The sequence below is a fragment of the Camellia sinensis genome, chromosome 9 (genome assembly GCF_055761805.1).
Source record: "Camellia sinensis isolate YWXY chromosome 9, ASM5576180v1, whole genome shotgun sequence".
Lineage (NCBI taxonomy): Eukaryota > Viridiplantae > Streptophyta > Magnoliopsida > Ericales > Theaceae > Camellia > Camellia sinensis.
The window spans coordinates 12,475,048-12,495,919 of record NC_138969.1 but is presented as its reverse complement, the minus strand read 5'-3'; positions in this window follow the sequence as shown (position 1 = coordinate 12,495,919).

Here is a 20,872-nt window from a genome sequence, read left to right as displayed (position 1 = left end):
AGAGGCGACGGTTCGGCGGTGGCTTGGAGGAGGAGGAAGTGACAGAGGAGGATGAGGATGAGGATGAGGCAGTGACAGCGGAGGAGGAGACGGTGAGGCGACACGGAGGAGGCAACTCAGAGGACGCCATCGCCGACGAAAGAGGCGGTGAGCAAGAGCGACGACGCCATCGTCGACTGCATGCGGAAAAGAAAGAAAGAGAGTGAGTGAGAGAGAGGCGACTCAGAGGAGTAATTAACAAAGGGGGGCTTATATATATGAATAAATTAAGGGGTATTATGGTAATTTCATTTCGAGGGAAAAATGGAGACGGGGCAGGGGCCGGGGACGGAGCCGGGGTGAGTCCGGGGCTGTGAAAGCTATCCCTGTCCCCGGTCCGAAACTAATCGGGGATTCAATTTTAAATACCATCCCCATCCCGTCGGTGGTATTTTTCGAGAAAAAACCACTCTTATCGGGAACGGGGGGTCGGGTTTAAATTGCCATCCCTAGCTCTCTATGTCTCTCAGTTCCCCAACTCCCACTTCTTTCTTTCCCCTCCTTCTTATTCTTCTTCATCTTCAAAGAGAAAAGAGAAAGAAAAAAAAAAAAATCCAAAACGACGTAGTTTTGAAATTCGAGCCAGTCGGGCCAGCTCCCTCTCGAACTATCTAGCAGCGCTGTTTGATTTAAGCTTCGTTTGGCCTAAGGTTTTTTTGTTATTTTATTCCAAAAAAAAAGAAGAAGATAAAATGGGTTAAAAGATTAATAAAATAAAATGCCACATTTAATTCATAATTATTTTATTTTTTTCACACAAAAATCGAAAAAGACCATCTCAAACTAGGCTTTTTAACTCCAAAAGTCAAAAAAATCAAAAAGTCAACCCACATCCCAAACGGAGGCTTACCAACGGACATTAAGTTTTTATTTTATTTTATTTATGAGTAAAGTTAGGAATCACAAATACTCCTTTTATCCCAAAATAATAATCCTTTTGGGGAATTTAACTTTTTTTTGATAATATAATAATTATATTTAAAAAATATTAATTTTTTAAAATTATTCTTTGATATTACAATTTTTTGAAAATATTGATTGTCATAATTGTACTTTTTGTATTGTTAATAAATTTAAAAGAAGGAAAAAAAAATTATATTAGTTTATTCCTTGACCTTTGAAATGAGATTAATATTTTAGGATAATGAAAAATAAAATAAGAGACAAATATTTTGGAACGGAAGAAATATTCAATTCTACCAAATATTAAGGCATTATTTGGTATAAACTAAATAAATGCATTTATTTAGATAAGTGTAGTTATTTGAATCATATCACATCTCTATTTTTTTGTACATCTTTTTGTAAAAAGTATATTTATTTAGATTATCCCAAACAATCTCTAAAAAATGTGAGAGATGATGTGATCCAAAATGGGTTAAAAATTAAAAAATGACTTTTAACCATCTTTCCAAAATAATCCTAAATGTAGTACCCACTATAAATGTTTGATAAAACATTTAAGATCATTTTTGTTTATTTATTTATCACTAGCGAATAATTAAGGAAGTTATATACAATTGAATGTTAGAAATTTCTTCATAAATTTGAATCCCAAGCTTTCATTATAAAAATTTAGAGGTATAATAAAATTATTTGATGTTAAAAAGTTAATAATCAAAAATTAAAAAACAAAAGTATACCTCCCCAATTTCTAAATAACAAGTTTCTTTCAACTTATTTAAATGCTTTCTTCCTTATAAATTATAAATAATGCATCAAATAGACTGGTACAAAACTTCAAATTAAAATAAGTTATAATTAGTTGGAAAATATTTAAGACTCACAAAAGTCTCACAATTATACCCACAATGATGTAATATTATATGTGTCAACTTTTGATTTGTTATACATCTAATAATATAAGGCTCACCCTTCTACCACATCATTATGGGGTGGCTTTGTGAGTTAAAAGTGTGGGTACGTAACATTACTCTAATTAGTTACTTTAAGCGGCAACAAACAACCCAAATTACTTGAGCTACGCTTAATTTTCTAAATGCGTAATTTTTGGCATAGTAATATTAAATGTATAGAGTTAGAACATTGAAATTGTACAAAATAATGTACTACATATTTGAAATTTATTTTTGGTATCACGTAAGTCACACTTAAAATAAATTTCAATTATATTTTTTTGTATGCACTTTATATGTTTTCCTTGTGTGCATTTAACATTAATTTGTTTTTAGATGGGTATTTTTTTGTGCATTTTTTGTTTAGTTAAACTATCATTTTCCCTTCAAACTTTCTTAAATTTCAAATTGATCGGTGAACTATGTTGGTTCTATTTCTTAATCTCTTAAATTAATTCAATTTCTTAACAAAAGTAGTAAGAAAATTTAAAATAAGTTGAGTTGAGATGAGTTGCATTATCGTGCTTAAGATCAACCCACTAAAAATTTGTAATAACCCCGACCTGTAATTAACTGCTAACCCACGATTAAAGATGCCTAATAAGTAATTAAGATGAAATTTTGAATTATTTGCATATGTGTTGTATTATTTGTGTTTCTATCTGTTTATCGTAGGAATATCTGTTTGAGATTCTGTTAAATGTTGCAAATTGAAGGCCTTATCGGCATTCGATCAAGAAATTGACTTGATTTATGTGTTATTTAGAATTTTTTAAAATTTTATGGTAGGTTCAATTAAAATTCGATTCTGAACGAATAAAGTAGAATAAAAATAATCCCACTTAGTTATCTTCGACTCAAACCAATTAAGTTTCATTAGTTGAGCCTATATAAGGCCTCTACACCACCTAGATTCATCTTTTCTTCATCATTTTTTGAGACAAAAACATAAGGGAGAAGAGAGAGAGTGAAGAGAAGTTTAAACCCAAGGGAGGAAAGCTAGCATTTGGAAGGAACTTTGGAAATTTGACTTCCTAGCTCAAAGAATTAAGCATCTTAAACCCAATTAAACACATAAGGTAAGAAATCAAATCTTTAGTTTTGTAGTTGAGTTGGTTCATACATGAATTCAAGAGAATTGAGCTAAGAGATGCAAGAATTGAGCTTAAGAAGTGGAAAGGAAGATCAAATTATACATGTATGTGCATTTCATTGCATTTGGAACATGTTTTCTAAGAAATTCTCTCATGCATGTAAAAAGTTGAGCTTAGTTGTAGAAATTCATCATATTTTACATCCTTTTATCCCATTTGATTATGTTTTGGAAGTTTTAAACCTAAGTCAATACATGCATAGTATGTATACTCATAATTCAAGTTTGAATTTGAAGAATCCACTTGCTTTTGGGCCTTGATTTTGAGTATTGATTCTTAATTTATGATGTTTTGCAAGTTTACAAGTGATTTCTTGAGTTTTTGGCCCAAAGGAACATGTTTTACAATTTTAGAATTTGAGTTTGAAGCTTGGTAGAGCAATATGGAAATTCCAGATTCTACTTTTCCGCACTCTGTATTTTGTGCCTCTGCTCGAGCGACCAAAAGTTGGCTCGAATGTAAAATGCATGCTTCTAGAAGTTTCCAATTTTTACAGACCACTCGAGTAACAAGAGTTGTGCTCGTGCGAGGACCTCAGTCTTACGTTCGAGCGAGTCTCGAGCGGAAAAACTAAGCAACCAGTACTTTTTTAGAGTTTACAAACCACTCGAGTGAAAGAAGTTGCGCTCGAGTGACCGGTCACATTTTTGCATGTCCGCTCGAGCGAAAGAAGTTGCGCTCATGCGAGACCCCTATTTTCAGCAAGTTTTTTGTTAAGTGTTTTTAAGAGCATTTTGACATCCTTATTGTATCCTAGGCACTACTAGGCCAAGAATAAGACATAATAATGAGGATAAGAAATAAAAACACACCAAGCTAAGAACGAACTAAGTTAATGATTCCGTGTATGTAATTCAGTGTGTATTTGTTCTGTAATTGTGTAGATCACACGCCACAAGATATCTGATTTGTCTACTCTGTCTGTCTACTTTCGAATCCATCTGTGAGTAATAATTTAATAAAGCTATGTTCAACTTTATTTATTTTCTGTATATGGATTAAGATCTGTTTTATAACATGCTATATATTCTGTACAATGAATGATTGTCCAATTCCTGATAGGCGTTCGTGGCAACAATTTCATGGCTTAAGTAAGTTTTCTGTTCCCAGTCTGAAGGTTCCTTTATGGAACTGACAAGTTATCCGTACCCAGCCGGAGGTTCCTATACAGAATTGATAAGTTATCTGTTCCCTGTTCGGAAGTTTCTTTATGGAACTGACAAGTTATCCGTACCCGACCAGAGGTTTCTATATGGGATTGACAAGTATGACCCTTGTTGCTCTGTATGTGATTTACTAGCTCTAACGGATGTACTATGTAAGATTAAACATGAACTCCGATTTCTATTTATGATTCGAACAAGAACGAGCATATGAATCTGTTTCTGTTTACTGAATTAGTTATGGGATATCATTCATTTAACCATTTACTCTGTTATTATTCACTGGGCTTTCGCTCATTGTTTATATTATGTATGTAGGTGAGCAAGCGCGTGACCAGGCCAAAGCTGTTGCCTGGAGAGTTGGGTCAGCCAGCCACTATACCTCCCGGGAAGGTTCCCTTTAAGAAATCAAGTTTTTGTGGTTCAAGCTTTTAAGACCTATTTTCCTTTTTGGTGTAATACATTGGGCTAAGTCCTACTTTTGTTTCATCTGTCTATGGGAATGATGTGTGACTAATGTCTTTTTATGGCGTTATAAGTGTGTTTATAAAGTTTAAAATTATCTATTCCATATATGTTTGCACAGCTCGATGGACTATGTAAGTTTATATATTTGCTTCCGCAGCCTCTTATATTTTGTAATTCTGTTCAGAGATCTTTGGTGATTCAAGGATTACTGGCTGGTTACGATGCTAAACCCTTAGGGGCGGGTTTAGGTTGTGACAAAATTAGTGGAGCTCAAACTCGAGTTTAGCTCAAATTAAGCTTAAATAATTAAGTTCAAACTTGGTTTGTCTAGTATTTGAAAATTTCATGGTCAACTCAAGTCAAGATTATATAATTGAGTTCAGATTCAAGTTAAGTTTTGAAGGAAAAAAAAAAAAAAGAAAACCTAAAATTAATAAGCACATTAAGAGAGAGAGAGAGAGAGAGAGAGAGAAAAGAAAGATTACGAACAAAATATTAAAAAAAATATTCATATTATTATTAAATTTCCTCAATCAAATGTATAAATTTATGCAATCATTAAATATAAACAAAGAAATAAAATAAATTAATGAAACATATTTGAAATAAATTTAAAAATAAACATTATATATTCATTTATTCACGAAGACTAATTGAACTAAGATTGACTTTACTCAAGGTCGACTTGATTACTAAATCAACTGAGAATTTTAACTCAAGATTATTCATTTAGCAAACCGAACTCAATGGTTGAAACTTTAACAAACAAGTAGTCAATATTTCGATTTCCCAAATTCGAATTTGATTTTTCTTTAAAGCAATATATAGATTTTGCATGAAATTTCTAGATATGATTACAACCTATGTAAAAATCAAGCCATTTGGGCATGCCTTCCTAAGGACATCATTTTTCACAAAAGGTATGTATATGAGCAAAATAACCAAAGGCATACAGAACACCAAAGTATTATATATTTGTTCTATACCACATATTGATGATGACAAAATATCATTGATATATTTAATTAAATTTTTTTTTTTTACTTAATTATGGAAGAGACTACACTGTTGTGATTTCTTGTTCACTCTTGGTAGAGTTTATAAGGCACGCGTGAAGTGAGCATAACTTCCAATGGGGTTGCCTTAGGCAAGGCCATTCCTAACCCTTCAATCATGTCCACCTTTGTCTTCAATGTAGCCAAATCAAAACGTTGAAGCACACGACCAAGCACTAAGTACTTGAAACATTGTCCTCTCAAGTTCATTTTCCCCTTCTCGGTCAAAAGCCTCTCTAGTTGGAACTCATTAGGGTTAGTCCAGGCCTTCGGTTCTCAGTGCAACTTCCATAGGTTCACTATTAAGCATGTGCCTTTAGGGACGTAGTAGCCAGCCACATGATAGTCTGATATGGCCTTACACAATAGGGATAAGGCACCATGAGTGTACAGTCGTAGGGTTTCTTTGACAATGGCTTAGAGATATGGCAAGTTGTTGATGTCTAATTCTTCTACCCATCTTTGTCTTCCAACAAGAGTGTCAAGTTCTTCTTGGACAAGCTCTAGAGCTTTATTATCGTTTAGAAATAAATAAAGTGCCAATATCATGGGGTTACTAAGGGTAACTGTAACGGCCCTAAAATTTATAAACCCTTATATAATCAGTTTTATTTAATATTTATTATTACCAAATAAATCTATTTCTCATAAGAAAACTCTTTAAGGAAAATATTGTCTTTCATTAGGTAAATCTCATTCTCATTGAATTATATTAAACTATTACATCTTGTGCTAATAATACAAATTATAGTTCAAAAATTTGAGAAATCAAAAGTAAAGATGTCCTAATGGCTTACAAGTTTCAACGGCAACAACCACTTGATTACACAAGAAGGGTGGACATTTAGTCCCAAAACACATTAGTTCCGAAGTTTTAACAAATAATATTCAATGAGCTCACGTGCTCAATTAAAAAAAAAACTCCACCACCTTGTCACTTGGGCAGAGTCACACCATCAAGTCTTGAAAGTTTTGTTAAATTTAGGGTGAGCTAATACTCATTAGAAATACTATTAACACAGTACATAAATGATTGAAATGCATATGATCATGTTATGCACGTGCCATAATAAAATCATTTTTTTTTTGTTTTTAAAAATCAATAATGTTCAATGTACAATTTTTATTCAAAACTCGTCATAAAAACCGGAGCAATAAATATGCAATGGTATCCAAAGTAAGAGCCGCAAAATCATTCATATATATATAAATTTTTATACTAAAAATATCCTCATATTTGTCGGTCATTAATACAATAGGGTGATGGGCACCCAAAATACAATCATTTTCCCACTTTTGCCGACTCATAATATGGTAGGATCAGTGGACACTCAAAAATATTTTTCCACATTTGTCCGGTGATAAGCTCAAGACAAGGCAATTAGATAATTTGACTTCCCGCATGGGTCCCAATACAATACTCATCACATTTTCAAAATGTCACGCCCCAATTTTAATTATTCGGAAACATTACCAAAGCCTGTAAATTTAGGTCCATTTTTTTAATACATTTACAAATATCTATTACACTTGAGTAATAGATTCACAATGATACATGTTCTCTCTCTCTCTCAATAAATATTACAATGACAACAATACATGTCAATCTCCTACTGTGCTACAAATAAATAAATACAAATACAAAATCCACTTCCTTTACATCTACCATGAAGTTATACAAAAAGACTCAAGAACCCCATAAATCTTCAATCAAATAATCCAAACTTCCTTCCTATAAAAAGATAAAACAACAACGGGGTGAGCACTAATGCCCAGTAAGAATCTCATAGTTCTCAATCAATAACTAACACACATATAGAAATAATCATGCATGAAAGATGATACCATATAGTAAGATGACATTTGTAAGTTCAAAACATTATGCAGAAAGTATATTTTCTTAAAATTTCACCTGAGCCTTTAAGAAAACTCCTTGCCATAAATGTAGTCTGTCATCATTAGGAATCCATAGATTCTCTTTGAAAACAAGTACACTTAAGGAAGAACATCATCTTAAATTTATCAACTCAATTCCAAATTATTCCTCATTTTGTTTCCATTTTAATATTCCACATTCCATTTCCATTCTAATATTACACATTTCATTTCCATTTCCAATTACCATACTCCATAACATCAAAATCCAAAGGATTAGAGTTCAACATGACACAAGAATCACAAACCCCTTTTTAATTCAATTTCTCAATTATTTACAAAACAATACTCATAATCTTCCCTTTTGTCACAAGCAATCCATTGAGTTCATCATCACTAGCCCCTAATCCAATTACCCATGTGATGCCAATTTCAATCCTTAATCCATTTTCTTTCAGTTCATTTTCAATTCATTTATTCTTCTCAATTCATGAGTTAATTTCATTATCTTTTAACAACCAAACTGAGGCTATAACTCAGTGGTTTTCCAATCATACACAACACACATAAACACTTCAAACTATCATTTTACAAAAATTTCGTCCGCGGGATCGACACCCATGTATAAATTTCGGGACTTTCACCCAGGACACTCCGGCCAACTTAGTTATAATGGAATCCATCCCCTTTCTCCTCCCAAACAGTGGAGTCTATCCATTTTCTCCTCCCAAACAAACATACATATACAATGTATTTAAACACATAATCACACATAGAATATATCCCATTTCTTCTTCCAAACAATCATACATATACAATGTATTAAAACACACAGTCATATTCAATGACAACCATTTCTCAGACTTATCATATTATTTACTCTTTTCAACTAGCACAATACATGTGATCCAAAACATGATTTTCAGAATGAACAAGTGCACTAAAAACATAGCACAAGAATTTCCAAAATATTTTTTCAAAACATACAGTTTAAATCCTCAAAATCCATTGCGTGCTCCATGATATGCATGATTTATAAATAGTCCGGTTTGCCTAGCCAACATGCAATTTCTACAACAATTATAGCTATATCCTCCATCGATAGCCCAAAATAAATATATCTAAACCGATAAATAAATTCCTTTAATGATACGCTTTTCCAAAATCTCATGTGGGAGTGATAATGCATATCAAGCTCCACCATCATCATTAATAATCCTCCGATTTCACATTTACAATGACAATTTCAATTATTTATACAAAATGACAATTTGATCCATTTAGGGCAAAACTCCCTTCTTATATCAACCAAAACTCAATACAACCCAACACAACTCAACTTAATTCAACACAATTCAACATTGTCGACACACTTCAACATAATCAATACGATTCCACATAATCACCACAATTCAACATATTTTAACTCAACACCATTAAATATAATTCAACATAATTCAAGGTGTACTCTTAAATTTTCATTTCATCATTTCATCCCAAGGCTCATGTTATCCATATCATTAACTAATCCTTTTTCCTAAATTTCATTTCATATCATAGCATGATTTACAATATCCATAAATAAGGTTCAATCGCTAATTTTTAACATGATTTTCAAACATTTCCAAAATTCAATTAAACTTGTATATATACAATTCAATACCTCAATTTTATGATTCTACTTTTAATTTGGGCAAACTCATTATTTATCATCATAAATCAACTTAGGGTTTTCAAGAAAAATCAAGAATTTCAAGAAAAATTCAAACTTTTTCCACCTTTACTTTTTATTCCAATTTTCCCATTGATTATACACCTAGGGTTCATAATCCATAATCTAAACCCAACAATAGAACCCCAACTCTTCAAACCCTAAATCCCCAATTTCCATGATATAGCACTATATGCTCAAAATGTAGATTTTGCATTTATATACTCAAAATACTACAAATCTATCTATTAATGTAAGCATTGAAGGAGAACTAGGACCCCTACCTCAACATTGGAAGCTAAGGGTGAAGACCCATCTTCAAACTTCAATGAAATCCCCAAAATAATCGGTCAAAGTCTTGATCCTTGCTTGTTCTTCAACCTTGATACAAAATCCATGGTGGATTGTTGGTAAGAATGGATGAAATCAAAGTTTTGGAGGCTAGGTTTTCGGACATGGAGGAGGAGAGAAGAAAGAGGATGAAAAAGTGAAGTCTTTGGGCCAAAATGTCACTTTATAATGTCTGTCAGCAACTTGGTCGCTCGAGCGTAGGGATGGTAATTTAAACCCGGCCCCGACGGGGACCCGACCCCCCGACCGCGATTTAAGCGATTTTTCCTCAAAAAATACCCCCAACGGGACGAGGATTGTAGGAACCCACACTTTATGTCCTCATCATGTTCATGAGCATCGGTAAGATTATGACTTGTTTAGCTTGCATGTGTATGTTGTGATTTGTTTCGCTTGAGCTAATGCGATCCATGTCTTGATTTGAAGCCTTGTGATTTGTCTAGTGTAGTGTGCTTGTCTTGTTTCTCCCTTAATGCGAAACATAGGTTACGCCTTGCTTGAGTTATACTAGCCGATGTTATTCCAATGCCGAGGTCATCCTTAGTCTAGTATTAGTTTCTTGAAACCCCTTGTTGACCTCAGTCCTTGCCTTGACCACATTAGCCGAGATGTTACCTTGCACCCCAGTGATCTCGTCCTGGAGCGGTATAACCTAGGCCGAGGTGTGGCGCATCTAGGCCAAGATGTGGCACAGCTTAGTCAAGTGTTGTCCTTCCTAGCCGAGGTCATTGTCACCTTAGTTGCCGAAGTCCTTGTTAGCCGATGTCACCCCTTGCCGAAGTGTCATTCCGTGCAGACTTGTTAGATATGCCTTGTTGTTAGCCGATGTCATAGCCTGTCAGAGAGCCCATGCCGCTTTGCTTGTTGAACACCCATCCACCATGCCTTGTCTGGCCTGTCAGCCACCTTTTCAGGATGAACCCAACCAATCGCCGCCACGTGTCTCAGCAGAGGGTTAACCCCAGAACCGGGTATAGAAAACTATCATTTGGTGTCATAACCTTGTCTTGTAGAGAGAGAAGCTCTAGGAGGAAGAAAGAGTTTTAGAGTGAGGAAGTAGATCTTCAAGCTTGATTTCTAGAGATCCAACCGTTAGATCCGCATTCTAAGGTTAGATTCTTGATCTACTCGTAATGTTCTTTATGTTTATGTTATTGCATTGCATGATTGAAAATGATTTGTAAGCCATGCATCGTTTTGAAGCTCGATTTTAGAAAGAGAAAATGACATTCATGTGTTCTTCAAGAAAGTCTTGTTTTGATCCGAAAGCTTTATGCCTAAATTCACGTTTTGTGTTTGTTCTTGCATGATTTCCAAGTATGGGTACCCAGGTCCATGTTTTCAAACTCATAGCACGAAAACCTCAGATTTGTGATGACAGATTATGATCAAACATTCGTATTTTTTATGTTTTCACACCCATGTTCTTCATGTTCATCAGCAGAGGGGAACCCAGAGTTTCCCGATCTCTTTTCCTTGCATGTGGCCCTCGGGAACACACCTCGGCAAGGAGGTGTGGAACCTCGGCCTAGACCTGGTTGGTGCCCAGCATGTTTTCCGAAAACATTTGAGTACATACGAAACTTGTTGAAGGTGCATTCAATAGGCTTGCCCTGTGTTTGTAGGACTTGGGCTTGACTCGACCCCGACGTGTGAAGAAACTAAGTGAGTGGTATTTCTAATAAAGCTATGTTACACTTGTTTTGATAAATCTGGTTTTGCCTTGTCTTGAAAAGTATTTGATTTAGCATGGATGACTATCCCTATTTTGTATATTAAAGGCTATCTTGTTTTGATGACATTTCTTGAAAGTCCTTAGTTGCAGGGGACTATAATGCAACTGCACTCTTGTCTTGACAGTCCTTAGTGCTAGAGGACTCTAAACTTTCGCAGCACAGCTTGTCTTGACAGTCCTTAGTGCTAGAGGACTCTAAACTTTCGCAGCACAGCTTGTCTTGACAGTCCTTAGTGCTAGAGGACTATAAACTTTCGCAGCACAGCTTGTCTTGAAAGTCCTTAGTTGCAGGGGACTATAATACAACTGCACTCTTGTCTTGGGAATGTCATCGCCCTCTTGTATTAAGTAGATGTAATAACATCCAAAGAACTTGAAAGGCCGGCAATGAACTTGACTTTTCTTGATTGTAAAGTATACTTTGTATTGGTTTGAAAGAAATCTTGGATATCAATCATGCAAACCTTTATTTCTAATATCATTCACTGAGTATCCAAGCTCACCCTCTCTATATATATGTAGGTGATGAACAAGAAGGCATTGAGGCCTAGACGTGATTGCCGATGTGTTTTGGGCGTATAGCCGACATGTTTTGGATTTGCGTTCTGCATCGTCTTGAAGATTATGCTTCTCGGCTTATGTTCTTTGTTTGTTTTGGCATATGTCGGCTTGAGAAGCCTTTTAGTCAGGATGTGTTTTGTATCTCATTCTTGCTGTACCTAAATTGTAAGACCTGTAAAGATGTTTGATGTATGACATTCCATTGGACTTATGCACGGCTCTCATGGACTATTTAGATTTTGTATATGTATATATATATATTGCTTCCGCACTTGTAAGCCCCATATTTTATACTCTGATTGTGTGTGATTTTTGTAAGACGGCCTTCGGTAACCTCGGGTTACTGGCCATCACGGCACCAAACTACTAGGGGCGGTTTGGGGGCGTGACAAGGATGGTATTCAAAAATTAATCCCCGATCAATTTCGGGCCGAGGACGGGGATAAGTATCCCAGCCCCGTACCCGGCCCGGCCCCGTTCATCCCTGAAGCAAAATTATAATTTTACCCCTTTCTATATATATAAACCAAACAACTCTCTCTCTTTGAGTCTCACGGCTCTCATCTCTTTGAGTCTCACCACCAATTCTCTCATCTTTCTCCTCCACTCACTCAGATCTCTCTCATCTCTTATCAGCATCAACATCATCCAGATCCACCACCACCACCGATTTGAACAGATCGGTGAAGCCACTGATCTGAAGCCACCGATCTGAAGCCACCACCACCACCATCGATCCCTCCGTTGCTACCGATTTGAAGCCACGGCCATGACCAGGACCGTGAAGCTACCGATCGATGTCTTGATGCTGATAAGAAGCTACCGGTGTGAAGCCACCGACCGTGAAGCCCCCATTCTCTCTCTCTATATATATATATATATATATTTGTTGTTGATTGACGAACAATTTTTTTTTTCCAAGTTGTTATCTATATTATCTGTTGTTGTTGATGAACAATATTATATCTGTTGTGTGTGTGTGTGTGTGTGTGTGTGTGTGTGTGTGTGTGTGTGTGTGTGTGTGTTGAACAGATCTATATACATACAAATTAATTTTTTTTTTCTTTTTTGTTCTTGTGCTTGTATCTGTGTTAAACAGATTTGTTGGGGATTTTTCAAGGTTGGGCAAACCCAATCCCCGTTAGGGGACGGGGACGGGGACGGGGACAAGAAAGGTGAAGGGTTCCCCGCCGGGGATCGGGGGCGGAGCGGGGACAAGGATTTTGTTACTGTCGGGGATCGGGGACGGGAAGGGTCATCTCTGCCCTCGCCCCGCCCCATTGCCTTTCCTACTCGAGCGAATAAAAGCTCGCTCGAGCGAGCATACTTTCAGCATAGAAACTCGAAATTCAAACAGGTGTAACTCTCTCATTCGGACTCCGTTTTAGGTCGTTCTTGTGTCCAAATTGAAGCCCCAGAAACAAGCTTTCCAATGGTTCCAGCCTTACATTCAAATTCAAAGTATGGAAGGACAAAAGGGAAAAAGAGTGACGGCTGGTCAAAAACTCAAACTCAAATTCAAACTTGGGGCTTTTTATCTAATCTTACCTAAATACCTTGTTAAAGCTTTAATCAAGGTTCCAAACATCACCCAAGGGTCCTAAATTATAATACTTAAAGTTCCTTTGCCAACCCACCAATATCAAGAGTCCGACAACCATACAAGTTTTAAGGTGACGAGCACCACTTTGCATCAATCTAATGTGAGTTAAAATCCGAGTCATTACACAAAATCCGACTCAACTACCCAGACTTACACGCTATTTACCCCCTTTCAACATGTTTCACAAAAATTTTAAAGATTGTAATAATCATGTAACTAACATTATGAAAAGGTCACGGGGTGCCTGCGGCCCTTGTCTCCATGTCAAGCGTGCTGTGAAATAGCACCGTTTTTCTTTTTCTTTTTTTGGTGAGGGTTACATTAATTTCTGTAGGGTGAAAGTTTGCAAACTAGGTATTAAGTGTTATGCTAAAAACACATGGGGGTGATGTAGAGTTTGTAACCCATTTTGCATTTTACTGTATGGTTTATAATAGCAAAAAATCTGTGCTACAGACGGAGTGAAAATTTTGTATTTGTTAAATACAAAATATAATAAAATAAGATAATTCATTGGACAAACCAATTTATCAAACTAAATTGTATTTTTTTTAAAAGATTAATTTTGAAATTAAAATCAAACAAACCATACATGTTTTGACTGCTTCAAAACTAGCTTAAATGCATCAAAACTGAAATTGAAAGGAAAAAAATTTGTAATTGAACAAATCAATTTATCAAACCAAAAGTAGTCAAAACATGTATAAGATGTAATTTCTGAAACCTCAAGGAGAAATCTATAATTTAGTTAAACCTCAAGGGGGTGTAGGTAATTTGTCCATATATATATATATATATATATATAAATAAGATGTAACAAATTTAGTTGGAATGAGATTCTCACCATACCTCATTTCTTCATAACTCTCCATATCTCTCTTGCGGGTTCCGACGTCAACCTAAATCGATAATTCGAACCATCTACTTCGTAAGTTTTGTAGTAAAGGTTATTCATGAAAAAAATCAGCTTCATCGAACAACTATAAATACATAAATAAATCACATTCTAGTTTATAAGATGAATGGTTTAAGTTTACAATCATATAAGTCATTTATTTTATAAAATAAAATACAAATTATTTATATGTTTATAAATGTCTGATGAAACTGATTATTTACATGAATGTCCTTTATTATCAGATTTACAAGATAGACGGTTCGAATTATCAGTGCGAATTTGACTTATGGCCCATAAGAGACATATGAAGAGATTCAATTTATCATAAACTTCTTCGAACCTCTTGAATATTTATTTTAACTCAAATCAACCCGAGATGGTCCAAACTCCATCACAGAAATCCTTATACAAGTTGTCTAAGAATCTCTCTATCAAATAAAATACAAATAATAATCATATTGATGAAATAAAACACCCCTCTTTCGCATGTACATAATGGAGCACGAAGCTCTCTACTCCTCATATATTGCACAAGCATCAAGCCCTCCGTACATAGAATAATTTTTGGTACCATAAAAAAATTATAATTCAATGAAATTTTTAAAAAATAATTACAAATTCATGAAAAAATTTAAGAATTTAATTATTAATAATTATAAAGTTTATCATGAATTTGTAATTATTTTTTTAAAATATCACTAATTTGATATTTTCTAAACAATTTAGCATAATTTTAATATAAAAGTGATGTGCATCATATGTAAAATGAAATTTGCCTCCATATTTGAATTCTGAATAATTTTTTTTTTATTTTTTTTACATGTATAACACACCTGCTATATATATACCAACTTTAAAAAATAAAAAATAAAAAAATTAATGAATGTAATTCACCATTTAAACAATAATGTTACAATTATTATTTTTTTATATTATATTTGATATATAATAATCTTGTATGTCATATTCACCACTTTTTATATTTGATGGAGTTTATGTGGAACCCATTTCATTTATGCTGTGTTTGGTTAGGGATTTGGAAAGAAAAAGGAAAAATGTATGTGAAACTAAATGAAACAGAAGTATGTTTCATTCACATTTCACTTACTTTTTCCATTTCTCTTTCCCAATCTTTCTTCAAATCTCCTAAGCAAACACAACATATGTTATAAATATCTCATATGAAATGATATTTTTATTATGCCATATGAAATGGTAAATAGAGCATTATTGCCAAATGTATGAGACACAACCATTTCTATGTTACTAGTAATCACCCGTGCATAGCACGAAATTTTATAAAATCAATAATCACCGTATAAAATTTATTATTTGATTATAATTTTTAATATTTTTATTTAGTGTGTGTCTATAAATCTTACTTCACATCATTAAAAATATTTAATATTTCACATTATTGATTTTTTTTTTAAACTATCATACATTAAGTAAATTATCACATAAATAATAGCTAATTTATCTAAGAATTACTTCAGACAACCAAAAGTAGAGTAACAAAGGCATATTATAATTTAACAAAATGATTAATATTAAATAAAGGTAACGCTAATTTTGTTCAATCAATAGTAGATATTACATTAATCATCCTACATAGTATAATGAATTAAAATAAAATTAATTTTAATTCCCATTATATTCAGTTAGTGGCTACATTTTTTTCACATGTTATTTGTTTTTTTTGGTTATATTGATTCATTAAACATAAATAGGTTTGGAATGATTATAAAAATAAATAAATAAAATAAAATAAGATTTGGAAATGCATTAAAGTTGAATTGACAAACATAAAGAATATAAATATTTAAATTATTCAAAAAAAATTACCATTCTTAATATGGGATCTTTTCCATTTATTCAAACTCTGAATCTGAATAATAATAAAAATAAATAAAAAAAGAAGAAATTTTTGGTTTAGTTCTCAAAGGAAATGAATTTATGAAAATAAATTTAATCATGAGTTATTTTAACAAGATAATCAACAATAAAAAATCAACTGATGAATACATTTAAAATATAAACCTATATCTAATAAATTTTGATGTGTTCATTTTCAATCTAACATCTACACTAAAAAAAAAATTAAACACAATAGTCAATAAATAAGAGATTTAAAAATTGATAATAGTAGTGCTTTAAAAAAAAAAATAAAATCTCAATTAAATGACACATTATTAGCAAAAAGAAAAAAATAAAGAAAAAAAACAGATTGTAACAAAAAAAAAAAATTAAAAATAAAATAATAATATCAATTTACATAAACTCACTTTTTTACAAATGTAAAGACTCATGCAAGTACATATTTCAAATGTAAATCAAATATTTAAGACTTTTTGGCAATGAAAAGGGATCAGAAATGACTCAATGTTGATTTTTTTCCTTCCCCAATCTTCTGTTCATGGTTATTTTTACAGGAACTTGTTTTTATATTGAAAAGATTATGCTTAGACAAAACATATTTATAGAATGCTATCATATTTAAAATTTATACGAATAATTAATTGAAGATTTTAAAAGATAAAATATTAAGTTCACCTTGAAGATAAACTTTAAAAAAATTAAACTGAAATATATGAGAATTCTATAACAAATTAACAAAAGATAAATATAGATCGTTAAAAAAATTATCATCTTTTTGGGATATTTATCTCCCAATCTTAATCTTTTTATTTTAAATATTTTGTTATCTTTTATTTAAATTTTCATTTTGTAGTTCAAATCTAAATAGTTATATTTTTTATTTTTGCATATTTTTTCATCTCTATTTTTTTGTTATTCTTATATAAATAGTTATCTTTTTATTTAAAAAATTATCTAACTCGTAATCTTTTTTATTTGAATATTAATCTTTTATTTGAATTTTTATCAATTCAAAATATGGAATTGTATTAAATTTAAACTTTAAATGGATAATTAATTGATGATTTTAAAAGGTAAAATAATAAGTTCAACTTGAAGATAAAATTTAAAAAGGATTAAGCTGAAATATATGGAAATTTTACAACAAACTCATAGAAGGTAAATTTAAATCGTTAAAAAATTTATCATCTTTTTGGGATTTATATCTCAATCTAAATATTTTTATTTAAATTTTTTTTATCTTTTATTTGAATTTTTATTTTTCAGTTCAAATCTAAATAGTTTTATTTTTTTTTTGTATATATATTTTTTTCTTTATTTTTTGTTGTTGTTCATATATAAATAATTATCTTTTATTTTAAAAATTATTTGATTCGTAATATTTTTTTAATTAAATATTTTTTATTTAGTTTGTGTTTTTTAACATTTTTATTTAGTTTGTGTACATAAACCTTACTTCACATCATTAAAAATATTTAATATTTCACATTATTGAAATTTTTTAAAAAACTATCATATATAAATAATAGCTAATTTATCTAAGAATTATTTCAGACAACCAAAAGTAGAGTACCAAAGGCATATTATAATTAAACAAAATGACTAATATTAAATAAAAGTAACACTAATCTTGTTTAATCAGTAGTAGATATTACATTAATTATCCTTCATAGTATAATGAATTAAAATAAAATTAATTTTAATTCCCATTATATTCAATTAGTGGTTAAATTTTTTTTCCCACGTTATTTGCTTTTTAAGTTATATTGATTTATTAAACATAAATAGGTTTTGGAATGATTATAAAAAAAATTTAAAAAAAAAAGATTTGGAAATGTATTAAAGTTGAATTGACAAATATAAAGAATATAAATATTTAAATTATTCAAAAAAATTACCATTTTTAATATGAGATCTCTTCCATTTATTCAAACTCTCAATTTGAATAATAATAAAAAATTAAAAAGAAGAAATTTTTGGTTTAGTTCTCAAATGAAATGAATTTCTGAAAATAAATTTAATTATGAGTTATTTTAACAGGATAATCAACAATAAAAAATCAACTATTAAATACATTTAAAATATAAACCCATATCCAATAAATTTTAATGTGTTCTTCATTTTCAATCTCACGTCTGCACTAAATAGTTATCTTTTTATTGTTAAAATTATCTGACTTGTAATCTCTTTTTTTTTTGAATATTAATCTTTTATTTGAATTTTTATCAATTCAAAATATGGAATTGTATTAAATTTAAACTTTAAATGGATAATTAATTGATGATTTTAAAAGGCAAAATAATAAGTTCAACTTGAAAATAAAATTTAAAAAAAGATTAAGCTAAAATATATGAGAGTTTTAAAACAAACTCATAGAAGGTAAATATAGATGGTTACAAAATTTATCATCTTTCTGGGATTTATATCTCAATCTAAATATTTTTTATTTAATTTTTTAATGTTTTTTTTGAATTTTTATTTTTCTAGGATTTATATCTCAATCTAAATGTTTTTTTTTAAATCTTTTATTTGAATATTTATTTTTCAGTTCAAATCTAAATAGTTATATATTTTTTTGTATATATTTTTATCTCTATTTTTTTGTTGTTCATATATAAATAATTATATTTTTATTTTAAAAATTATTTGACTCGTAATATTTTTTATTTAAATATTTTTAATTGTTCATATATAAATAGTTAACTTTTTATTCTTAAAATTAAATGACTCGTAATATTTAGTTAACTTTTTATTTTTAAAATTAAATGACTTGTAATATTTTTTATTTAGTTATTTTTAATCTTTTATTGGACTCTCTATATTATTTTGTGGTTGAAATTTAAATATTTATCTTTTTATTTATTTTTTTTATATTTTTATCTCTACCTTCTTGTTGTTCATGATCTAAATAGTTATCATGATCTAAATAATTATCTTTGTTGTTCATGATCTAAATAGTTATCATTTTATTTAAATATATATAATCCTTTTGGCTTTTGAGATTTAGATAATTGACAAATAATTAAAATTTAAGAAAAGTGGGAGGGAAGACTTGCAAGGTGACACGAAGAAGAGATAATTCGTAAGAGTTTAACATTAAGAGTTTGAAAAATTCTCATACTCCACTACATTTGCTTTATCTCTATTTTTTTATTGTTCCTATATAAATAATTATCTTTTTATTTTAAAAATTATTTGATTCGTAATATTTTTTATTTAAATATTTTTTAATTGTTCATATATAAATAGTTAAATTTTTATTTTTAAAATTAAATGGCTCGTAATATTTTTAAAATTAAATTACTCGTAATATTTTTTATTTAGTTATTTTTTAATTTTTTATTTGACTCTTTATATTATTTTGTGGTTGAAATTTGAATAGTTATCTTTTTATTTATTTTTTTAATATTTTTATCTCTACCTCTTTATTGTTCATATCTAAATATTTGTTGTTCAAATCTAAATTGTTAATCATTTTATTTAAATATATAAAATTCTTTTGGATTTTGAGATTTAGATAATTGACAAATAATTAAAAATTAGGAAAAATGGGAGGGGAGACTTGAGAGGTGACACGGAGGAGAGAGAATCCGTAAGAGTTTAGCATTAATAGTTTGAAAAATTCTCATACTCTATTACATTTGCTTATATATATAGTATAGATGATGTGAATGTTCACATTACTGTCACTGTTGATTGTTGAATGTTGTTTAGTGCTTTTGGTTTCATCCTCTGTTTTTCAGCCAATTATATGTTCTTATTTGAACACCCAGGTCTTCCCCATAGATTTGATGGCAAGCGAAAGAGAGGGGAATCCCGTGCCAAAGCCAAACCTGATCAAACAGCTGTTCCTGAAGAAGTGAACATGAAAAAAGTTAATTACCGGTCAAATATATCTGGATTAGTCAAACTGTTAAAGGATACAAAAATTTACAAGTGGCCAATTGAAGTACCTTAGAAAAACACTGTTTTGGCCATTATTTGATTGCTTGATCAGTAATGAAGTCGACCTCAACCACTGCATGAAATATGATGGTGCCATTGTACGTATAGTGCAGACATTCAAGCCATCTAGTAAGAGGTTTTACATTGGGGATAAGAACATCCAGATTTTTAGAAGCGATGTATCAATGATTTTTGGGGTGGACTGCGGCACCAAGTCGATGTACCTCTCTTATGGTGCAAAACCAACAACCGGCATCATACACCAAATGTGCAAGGATGTTAGTCGGTTAAGTACTGCCAAAATACGAGAAATTCTGAGCAAAACATTAAAGGGCACAAAGAAACAAGACAATGAAGAGGTCGCAAGATTAGTTTGCATGTATGTATGCATTAAGCTATTCTTTTCTACGTCCGGAGAAACAATTGGATGGGCTTTCTACTCATACATGGACCCATTAGACAGCATGATAGAGTATGATTAGACTGAGAGCATCCAGGCAACCCTGATGGGTTCATTGGGTCAAAATTGTGGAAAACCAAGACAAGTCACTGGATGTGTGATGTTGTTAATAGTAAATCT